An 11,470-nucleotide genomic window follows, 5' to 3' on the forward strand; every position below is an offset into this window, starting at 1 on the left:
TGAATTGAATTAGGCACTGGCATGGTAGCTCAGCAGACTAAAGCGCCTGCATCACAGTTTGATCCTTGGCACCACATACCATGCCAGCTGTGCCCCCAGGGTGGGCTGAGTCAGCCACAGAGTCCGGGCATAGTGGTGGACACCTGTAATCCCTGTGATGGGAAGGCTGAAAACAGGAGGATCACTTTGAGTGTGAGCTATGTAATGAGACTCTATAACAACCAAATACATTTAAAAAAGAAACATTGAATTAGGTGGGAAGGTTCCAAATTGAAAGGAACCATTTTCAACAGACAGCTTAACTTCCAAACTTAATATTCAAGCCTGTCTGCTTCCTGACGGATTGAGACGGAGAGGTGAGAAGCTTGGGATTGGCCCAACAGGATGTACTGAATTATGCAGTTATCTCCAGGGATCAAAACTGGAGACAAGATGCTCGTGGAGGTCTAGAGTTACACTCTTGTGACTATCTGCTGCAGCTCAGGTGCCTGAGCTTTCTGGTACACTGGCGCCTGCTGCTCACCAGTGTGCTTTCCGCTGGTTGCTAGCTGACCTCTCCAGGGGGTCTCGCCGAAGACAGCACTAGCAGATGCTTCCGGAATCTCTGAGGGCTAATGGCAGAAACCACACCGTGGCTAAATACTGTGGATGGGAAACTCACAATGAAGCATGAGCCTGCAGTGTTTGTTGTTGTTAGAACAGCAGAAGCTATGTGAAGAGATTTTTGTTTCCCTTTAAATTGATTAAAATGAATGTGTTAGCATAACTCTATGAATTTTGGTTTCTCTTTCATGTGCATTTAGGAGAGATTTGTACATTTAATCACTTGCTGTCTTACACATTTCCTACTGCTTGGTTTCTGTTTGCATGTGTAACGTGGTAGCTGTTACAGAGTGACACCTGGTGTTTGGAGTGCTTGTGACACTAGATGGGTTGGTCCTGCAGACCCTGGGCCTTCTCTGAATGGGCTCAGCTGGGAGCCAGGCACAGCTGACCAGCAGGATGTGCTCAGGTCAGTGGAGACTGCCTACATTTCAGCCCTCTTCAGTTTCTGGGATGGGAGAACCAAGTCATGTCATAATAGTGCCATCTCACTATTGGTCTGTCTCATCACTTGTGTAGAAGCTCCTTGGAAGTACATGTTTCATTTTGTTAAAAAAAAAAAAAAATGATAGACAGCAGAGCCAACTAGCTGGTGCCAAAATCAAAGAGATTTGAGAGAGTTAGTAGTTTCTAACCAGAAAATAGAAGCTCGCACAGTGAAGAGCAGCTCACAGAGGTGCCTGTCGCTGACTGAGGCTGAGCCCTGGGTGAGAGCAGCATGCTTAGAAGACTTCTCTTCTGTCTATTCTAGAGAGTGCTTTCTTCAGGGAAAGGCTGCTACTCATTGGAGCATTGTGAAGTTCACTAGACGTACTTTTTTTTTAATTAGACCTTTGTGTGACTCTGAGGCCAGGTGAAAACAACCTTGAACTTTATCAAGTGCCTGAGCTTCTCAATTTTTCAATATTGCAGTTTTAATACCTAATAAAATGTTGCAAATTCTACATTTTAGTACTAGATGGGAGTGTTTCCAGTCTGCCTGACTGACCCTTGCATAGTATTGTTAGCATTTTCTCCCCTGGTGCTCGTGTCTTGGGCTGGTAGCTTGGTTATACACTCCTGCCTGCTGCCTGTCCCTGACCAGACCCTCCTCCTGAGCTGGTCTTCTGGCTAGGCTGCACTGCTGTCTCCTCTGTGCAGTGTAATTCTAGTTCTTGTGGCCCTTAGGACCAGGGTGGCGCTCCCCAGCACACGTGTCGGGCCCTTCCTAACCAGGTTTCTATCTCTATCCCTCCTCATCTTTCCCTACTGATAGCCTTGGAAGCACCACAGCCAGTCTTTAGCTCAGTGTGCCTGGGAGGCCTTTCTTTGCCAGGGCCCCAGTGTGTCTGTCCAGGCTCGGAGGAAGTGTTCTCCTTTGCAAGGGTATCTTTCTGCTTCTCTCCCTGAAAATGGGCTGACTTTACAGATTTTCTCACTCTTTCTGCCCTATTGTTGAAGCTTTTAGAGCAGGAACAGTGTCTTTTTTCTCTGTAGCTCTGATCCTTCACATAACAGCAGGCATAGAATGGGCACTTAATAAAAGTATCTGACTGGATTAAGTAAAGGAGAAAATTAAAACAAATATGCTCTGAATCAATCCATTTACTTAATTCATTGTGTTTGTGTTATGGATGCTTCATAGAACATTTTCTATATTTTATTAGCAATTTTTCTGTGCTTGAAAACAAATTCTAGTGGACTTGATTTTAGTAGGGGAATTTCATTTGCTTATTTTTACTGTTTTTTGTGAGATAGTCAATATTTTGGTTCTTCAACTTTATTTTAGCATGAAAGGTTACTGGTTTTATCTTTGCATTTTATTTATTTTTTAATTGTTTTTGTTTTTGTGTGTGTGTGCAGGGTCTCATTACACAGCTTGGACTTGTAGTGATCCTCCTGATTTCTGCCTCCATAGTGCTGGGATTACAGGCATGTACCACCATGCCCAGACTCCATCATCTACTCAGCACGCCCAGGGGTGGGGCCGGTGCCACCTGTGGTACCAGGGATCGAATCCTGGCCCCTGTGCTTACCTAAGCAAGCACTTAGTCCTCTGTGCTATACCACCGGCCCTATCTTTGCATTTTAAACATTTATATTTATTTATTTATTTATTTGATACAGGGTCTCGCTCCACAGTTTAGACTTGTGGTGATCTTCCTGTCTCAGCCTCCCCAGCACTAGAATTATAGGCATGTCCTACCATGCCTAGTTTTGGGGTTGGCACTCTGGGGCCAGCATGGCATGTGGTACTCAGGATTGAACTCAGGTCATTGCACTTGCCAGTCAGGTGCTTAAACGCTGAGCCATCTCCCCAGCCCATGTTTGCATTTTAGAGGTTATACTTTCTGTTTCTTTTATTCTAACAGTTATCCTTGATAAATTAATAAAATGCTATCTAAACCACTGTCTTATATGCTTATCAAGAATAAAACAGTATTTGTTGATGACCCCATGCTTTTACTTTAACCCCATGCCTTTTTTTACTCTTTACTTCTCAAGTTATTTTAAGGAGCTTTTATTTAGATTATTTAAGATGATATTTGTAGAGTTTTTAAAATTAAAACTTTATTATTTTAAAAAATTATTTATTAATTTATTTATTTGGTATAGGGTCTTGCTATGCAACTTAGACTCATAGTGATCCTCCTGTCTCAGGTTCCCCAGCGCTGGGATTACACATGTGCACCACCACACCCGGTTTTGGTGTTCAGCACAGTGCACCCAGGTTCTGGGACCAGCACAGTATGTGGTACCAAGGATTGAACCCAGGTCCTTGTGCTTGCCACACAGGTGCTGAGACCACCAAGCTATTTCCCCAGCCCCTAAAATTAAAATTTTAGAATCCTGCTTTTATGTTGTTTTAGGAATATGCTCTATTTTTATTACTGCAATAACTTCATGTATGCAACTCAGCTCACAGCCACCGAATCCACACACTCACACCCTTCTTTGGGGATTAATTTGATAAATCTGTCTTTGTTAGTATGAGAATCATGTCAAGGCAGGGAGCTGTGTGGCCCATATTCTCCCTGCTCTAGAAGATCTTTCCACTTCAGTTCTATGTCACTATCTCTGTCCCTTCAGGCTCCAGCTTTTCTTTGCTCCTGAGAACAGCTGTTGTGTGCTTTAGGTATTTGTCATGACCTGTACCATCAGGTAGCCTTGGCTGCCTGCCTGGGGATTCTGTCATTCCCCTGTACCCAGGGTCTGATGCCTGTTCTATTCTCTGCCTGCAGCAATCGCTTGGCTATACTGTCCTCTGGAGTTTGTTGCAGGGGAAAGCACTGAGGTCAGCCTGATTTTTGTCCCTTGGTGCATGTATTCTGTGTTGTCTGTTTAAGTCTGTATAGCACCTGCATGCCGAATTTGCATTGTTCATTGTGTTGGGGCCAAGTTTCTCTGTCCTTTTAGCTTATGTGGCCCAAGGAGCCCTTGTGCTGTTCCCACGCAGAGGGTGGGGCAGAGGTAGAATCTGCACCCGCCAGGCTAGACTTGAGCTCTTTTGGTTTTCACTTCTCTGTAATATTTTCCAACTTTAAGATGTTACTTATCTTGTATCTGCTCCCTTTACTTCCCTAAATCTTTATATTTCATTTTATTTTATTTATTTATTTTTTGGCAGAATTGGGGATTGAACTCAGACCCTTTAGCTTGCCAGGTAAGCCCTTATTCTACTGAGCCATCTCCCTGGCCCCTACATCCCTAGATCTTAAAAAACATTCACTGTCCTCTTAAATCTTTCAGGAACATAAACAAAAAATTCTAAAAGATTAACCTATATCTTAGCAAATCTGCTTCCGAGGAAGAATTTCTGTCCTCCTTAGGAAGGACTCATTTGCTGGGTCATCATTCTCAGTATCCTGTACTGCCTTGGGAGGGAGTGTTGCAGTCACTCCTCACACCCCAAGCATCTTTCTTTGCACCTGCATCCTTGCTTCAAGTGCATACTGGGGAGTCGAGTAGAACTTTACTCCTAGAAGGGATCTTTCACCCTTCTGAGTCTTCATTGTCTTATCAACATTTTAGTATTGATAGCTTCTGACATTCAGAAGGGAGAAATTAGGTACCTTCCTTTAAAGCTTATATTCCACATTTCCTCTAGATGTGTTTGCCTTGTGTTTTGTTTTGAGAAAGGGTCTCACTAGGTAGTGTAGTCTGGCTTGAACTTGCGGTAGACCTCCAGCCTCAGCCTCCTGAGTGCTGGGATGACAAGTGTACAGCCAGCTGCCTGGGAACATGGCATCATACCCAGCTGCCTTGTTTTTTAAGTCTAATTTTTGAGAAACTTTTATTCTTTTTCTCGTTATCCAAGAAAAAATGTTGCCTCTTAAGCAATGATGTAATCATGTGATGAGATGTACTTAAAGTTTGGAGATACAGTTCCATTCCCAGTCTGTTATCTTCGTTAAATTCCTACTCAGCAGGTTCTGTATTGCCACTATAATCAGAATCCCTTTTGATTTTTCCCTTTCACACTTATTTCTGTGTGTGCAGTGCTCACTAGGAGACACTGTGTGCAGGCACTGTTCCTGATATTGGGGCTATCACAGCCTGAATAACAGGTTCATTGTCTCAAAAAGTCCAGCATTGAGGGGCAGGGTGGACCCTGTGCTGTGCTGTTCTGCTGAGATGTGTGCCAGGAAGGGTCTGGTTGAGGAGGGCTGCCCCCGGGAGAGGTTTCACTTTGGCTGTCAGGACTGACAGCAAGGTGACACGCTGGTGGTGTGCTTCCCTTGTCCCATAATGACCTGGCTAGCAATCAGACAGTTATAGTACTGAAAAGAATTGTCATGTAGGAAGAAAAGCATTATTTTTAAAGCTACAAAGTAGTTGATTTTATTTTTTTTTAACATTACCTAGTTCCTTGCTTGAATTTTAAGGTTCTCAATAAATATCAAATGTCAGAGTCCAGTGAAAATATTCTGTCTATATCAGAGAGCAGAAGTCAAAGAAAGGCCACATACCAGACCAGAAATCGTCCTCCTTAGGTCTGTATGGGAGTTTGTGTGTCTCTGTGCTCCCTGCTGCAGGTTCTTCTGAGACTAGCTATGCTGGTGTTGGAAGCACAGGCCTTCACAGAATGCCTTCTGTGGGCGAATGGCCACTTCTTATCATAGTGTCTGGATGTCTGGTTCCCAGGAGGTGCATCCTGGGGAGCAGCTCTTCCTTCTCCTCCCTGTCAGCACTCTTTTTACCCAACACCCTTGTGCCATGCAGCTACTTAGCATTGCTCCTCATCCTATCTTCTTTCAGACAGCAATTGTAGTTGGTCATTGCTTTGGTAAGTGACCTTGTAGAAGTTAGTGTATGACACTTCTTCATTCTTCGCTGTCCTGCCTTTCCAAGAAGAATGGAAATCAGGTATCAGTCTACTGGGATGTGTTGCAATCATTTCATAATAATTCAGAAAAAAGTTTATCCCACACAAATTGAATGAAAACCCCCAGTTTTAAAGTACACTACAGCATCTTGTATAAACTCCAGCTTACATTTCACATTATTCCTGGTCATGCAATAGATTCTGAAGAAAAAGGGCTATGGATAATCAGTTAAAAGAATGACAGATTCCCTGATGTGCTGATCAGTAGTAATACCTAATTTCGATTTCAAGTGTGTGGTAATGGATTACCATATAGATGCAGCTGAGCACTGAGCATTAAATAGAGCCATGTGTTTTTCAGAAAAGTAATATTTATTCACACTGTGTGGCTTTCTTGAATTTTTTTTATTTTATTCTCCATCGAAACTACAAACAAGGTGTCAATAGCTTATGTGGCATTCACAGCAGTGTAGCTGAGAATATCAGCTGCAGTACAGGAAATGCCAGATTGTATTTGCCTCAGTATAGGTAGGCTTTGTCTGGGACTTTCTGAGGGACAGCCTTCACATTTAGATATAGGTGGTTGTATTGGGCTTTATTTTTATTGACCTTAGATTTCAATGTAAAAAGAAAAAAAATGGCCCTATCATATTTGGTTACAAAAGAAGTATTAGGATGGATATTTTTCAGTCTGTAAATTGCTGTATAAGATTTTGTCCATTTGGAAATATTCTTAGTAGCTTAGTAGTATTGGTTATGATATTTCATATCTAGATCTTACTGAGTTTACATTTGAGTGTCTTTAAGTGCATCCATTTTATAAATCTGAAAACTTTTATCCAGAAGTGGGGATGATGAGAAGCCTGACCTTAGAATAACTTGGAGATACCTTTGTGGCAGACTACCAGTGTCCTCATCAATCATCTTGCCATATTTTCTGTCTTTCCTAATACTAAAAACATGTTTTTCTTGGGCTGGGGAGATAGCTCAGTGGTCTAAGCACCTGCTTGGCAAGGATAAGAACCTGCGTTTAATCCCTGGTACCAGAGCCCAGGGGGTGCCATGCCAGCCCCAAAACTGGGCATGGTGGTATATGCCTGTAATCCCAGCACTGATGAGGCTGAGACAGGAGAATCACTGGGAGTCTGAACTGGAAAGTGAGGCTCTGTAGCCAATAAATGAATAAATAAATAAATAAATAAATACTTTTTAAAAAGTAAAAAGATGCTTTTCTTTGTTGTATGCTAGCAAAACACATCACCCATATGTGTTTTGGAAAACTGAGAAACATGGTTTGGTGCCAGCATTGGTTTCCTGACTAACTTAAAGAACTGAAGAACAGTGGGTGTGGCTGACATTCATCTTGTTTAAGAAAAGACATCCTAAATCATTCATGTTCTCAGTACTTTCTATATACAACATTTTTAAATTACGTGGCAAAATGAGATCAGAAAATGAAGTTGAAATGTAGTTGGGGTGCCAGGTCCCCTTGAGGAAGAGCCCATGATAGGGACATAGAGATCCTGTCCTGCCAGTTGCTGAGGCAGGTGGACTGCTGCTAGAGAAGGGAACAGAAGTGTAGGAAGGCCTTGGAATAGGCACTCATGAATGTCAGCTGAAGGGCACAAAAAAGGGAGCTGAGTCAGTGTCAAAACTGGGCTGTCAGGTTAATTTCCATTACATTAAAAGGGAGTCAGGAGGCATAGGAAAGTCATGGAAAGCTTAATATGAGCCCTGTCCAGAACATAATTATGAGCATCCCCCAAGCATAGAATGCAGCATTCCAGGTGCCTAAGACCATCTAGAGTTATGGGCTAGAAGAAGAGTAAGTCGATTGCAACAAATATTTCTCAAAAAAGCAACATGTTTATGAAAAATGTTCAACATCACTAATCATCAAGCAAATGAGAATTAAAGCCACAGTGAGTTATCATCTCATACCTGTTATGTTTGCAGTTATCCAAGAGATGAAAGTTAATGAGCATTGGCAGGAAAGTGGCAGGAAAGGAGCCCTTACACACTGCTGGGAGTAGAAACCAGTATCATTTGGAGAGCTACTGGAGGCTCTGCAAAAAGCTGCACCTAGATCCACCACATGACCCAGCTGTCCCCCTTCTGGGTGTATATCCGGAGAATACCAATCACTGATGCAGACGCATCTGTACTCCATGTTCTTTGCAGCAATATTCACACAGCATATGGAAACAATGTCATTGGCCATCAGCACATGGATGACTAAAGAAAACATGGGCTTAGTTCAGCATTGGGATATTATCCACCCTATAAAAAGAGGGAAATCCTGTCATGTTCAATAATATGGACAATCTGAAGGATATTATGCTAAATGTTGAAAGCCAGGCACAGGAAGACAGGTGCTGCAGGGCCTTGCTTCTGTGTGGAAAGTAAGTTCAATTTGGAAGTTGAGGGCAGATTCTTAGTTATGAGAGGCTGCTAGAGGTTGTGGAGCCCGCGTTAAACAAATGTCTGTGGATGTGTTTAGGGTAAAGAGGGGTGGGCAGAGAGGAGAGGAGACAGGGAAGTGAGTGCATTGCATACAAAGAGGAATAGCAGAGACCCTCACTCCCTTAGCTCTGCTGATTCTGTTTGTTCTTCACATCCTCAAGATTTTCATGCCAAGTCAGTCTCCCACAAAACACCATCACAATCTGCATTAGTGGACATCTTAGTTTGGCATCTTTTGCAAGAACCTGGTCTGTCTCCTCTGTGTCTTTCCATTCCATTAAGAACATGAAGTCACCACAGGACCTTGTCATCCCACTGGTCTCTTGGTTGCAGTCCTCTTCAGGCAGGGCCTGGGCCACACCACTGCTCTGCATTTTTCATTAGTAGTAGTGTTTTGGATTTGATATCATTAGCACAGATTAAGAGATTGGATGCTCTCCTCTTGTTGCTCTCTGGTTTCTCCCTGGGTTTGTAACTTTCACTCTCCTTCATCTTATACTTTTCCTTGGAAAAACTTTTCCATGCTTTGGGGTTAAACATTAAGCCAGTGACACCCAAGGAAAGATAGGATATATTTTATGTCAGGCTCTGCATGTCCCTCCTTCTCCATGATGCTCTTCTCTCCCCTGGAGAAGGTTCCCAGCCCCTGCTTTTCATTCCTATGGTGCTCGGCTCCACCTGAAGGACTAAGGCTGCCTCGCTTCTTGGCCTTGCTGGGGGTTGAGCAATTTTGGTCTAAGTGCTGAAGTTAAAAGCAGCTCCATGTGAGGTGCATGCAGTTAAGCGTTCAGTGATGGATTTTTTCCTTCAAAAAAGAGAATAGAGAAAATTCACGTTAGTGATTTTCAGCATGTGATGAGCTATGTTCTGCTTCTAATATAGATGAACGGAAATGACCTTTGATAAATTTGCATAGCATTTCATCCCTGTAGATGGATGTCAGAAATTTGAAATAAGTTTTGTAACTAAGTACATTTATATATCAGGTCTAGCATATTGAAAAAAAATTGTTTTAAACTATACAGTTTTTATTTTTTGTCTTGAATTTCTATATAATTTGGGGGTTAAACATTAAGCCAGTGACACCCAAGGAAAGATAGGATATATTTTATGTCAGTGTGAATATGGGACCATAGCAGAGATCATGACCACTTGAAGATTTCATGACTTCAAAAGTCAAAGGAATTCAAAATTCATTTGCTAAGTATTCACTGGGTACCTAATTCATGTCAGAGATCTTCTAAGGTGTGCGGTTGTTCCAGGGGCTGACAGAAGCACTGCCCTCATGGGGCTTCTTGCATTCTGGTGGGAGTTGTGTGGTCCCAAGGGGGCAGGTGAGCAGGTCCTTTGATGGAGGGAGGGCTATGAGGAGAGCAGGCCGGTCTAGGACAGCATGCAAAAAAGCCTCCTGAGGAGGTGACATTTGGAGTAGAGTCTGTCCTTCTGCAGAGCTGTAGGCTGAAAAGTTCTGTCACCTAAAACCACTATTGTTTGATGGATGTTTACCTGTTGTGGCTTTGCCCAGCAGTGGCTCCAATAGCTGTGTCCCTTTGTTGTCTAGGAGGAGCAATGATGTGAACGCACATGTATGTCACTGACCCTTTGGCAGGCGAGGACCTAGGAATAGGCCACACAGACTCTGCAGGCGCCACACAGGAAGCATATGTTGGCTTTGTTATTCAGGTTTGAATATCCACTCTTGGGGTTGGGGGTGATAGCTCTGCAATGTAAGTGCCTGTCTAACAAGTGCAGGGTCCTGAGATCGATCCCTAGTACGAAACAAAACAAAAATGATAGTCTATTCACATTTGACCTTAGATTCTTGAAATCCCAGAAAATTAGTATAGCTAAACCTACAATGGGGATTTTCATTATAAAGTAGTATGTCAATACTACAGATGTATATTGATGAATTTGGAATTTCCTATATTTTTAAAAAATGTAGTTGTAGCCAACATATAAGAAATCTTACTACCAAAGAATAACAGCAAAATTTGTTCTTGAGTGAGAGAAAATTTATTCTCACTGGCTATGATTTTCTGGAGTATAAGAAGGTAGTGGCATTAACCAAATACTCTCGTATATCATATATTTGTTCTTTATCTGCCAGTGGGGCCATTCATACAGTAACCCTGAGACTTGTACTTTCAGGCCATTACTTTCCCAAAGATCCTGCCACTGACTTTGGACACCCCCCCCCACCCCACTGTTTTATTTTTATCTCATCTTCTCTTTGTTCATCTTTCTTCCTAACTGTTTTTGGGAACTAATGATGATGATAACAGAAATAGGAAGAAGGTGAAAAAGAAGAGACTCTGGCCGTTTGGAAATTATTCTTTTAGTGTTTAAGTATTCAAGATAGAATGGTAGTTTTTTTGACCCTTTTTCTTTGCTTTTTCCTTTTTTCATTGGGAGAATTAAAATTTGGATGCTAATTTATTTATTTTATTTATTATGTATTTATTTTTGTATTTTAGGGAAGGGTCTACAGTGTGTTCAGGGTCTCACTACTAGATTAGACTTGTAGTGATCCACCTGGGTTCAGCCCCCCAAGAGCTGGGATTACAGGCTTATGCCACCATGCCCAGTCTCAATTGCCATCTCAGCATGTCCCGGAGGTAGGGTCAGCACAGCACAACAGGGATCGCACTGGCTGCTGCCTCTGCCTAAGAGTGCTTTAATCTGCTGAGTTATTTGGCCAGCCCTGGATGCTAATTTATTTAAATAATTCAGGAAACAAAAGTTTTGGGGACAACATAAAACAAATTATCCTGTGGAAATGCGTGTACAGTATTACATGATGTTTATTTATTTATTTGTTTTTATGTGTTTGGTACTGGGTCTCACTATGCAGCTCAGACTTGTAGTGATCTGCCTGTTTCAGCTCCCCAGCACTGGGATTACAGGTGTGTGTCACCATACCCGGGGTGGGGCTAGCACAGCATGCAGTACCAGGGATCAAACCAGGGTCCTCGTGCTTGCCTAGGCAGGTGCTTAGACCACTGAGCTGTCTCTGTGGCCCCTACATGATGTTTTTGTATATGTACTACAAGTACACTATTTCTGTTAGTATAATTTTTCTCTTCTATACTGATATAT

At 42.3% G+C, this 11,470-nt stretch overlaps 1 protein-coding gene across 3 annotated transcripts in view; it reads left to right on the forward strand.

The window, feature by feature from the left end:
• The window catches only part of Ralgapa2 (Ral GTPase activating protein catalytic alpha subunit 2), a 300,697-nt gene that overhangs the window by 52,171 nt on the left and 237,056 nt on the right, over nucleotides 1-11,470 (forward strand). The gene's annotated exons all lie outside the window — the stretch shown is intronic.

Source organism: Octodon degus, unplaced genomic scaffold (assembly GCF_000260255.1).
Source record: "Octodon degus isolate 3935 unplaced genomic scaffold, OctDeg1.0 scaffold00073, whole genome shotgun sequence".
In the NCBI taxonomy this organism is placed as follows: Eukaryota; Metazoa; Chordata; class Mammalia; order Rodentia; family Octodontidae; genus Octodon; species Octodon degus.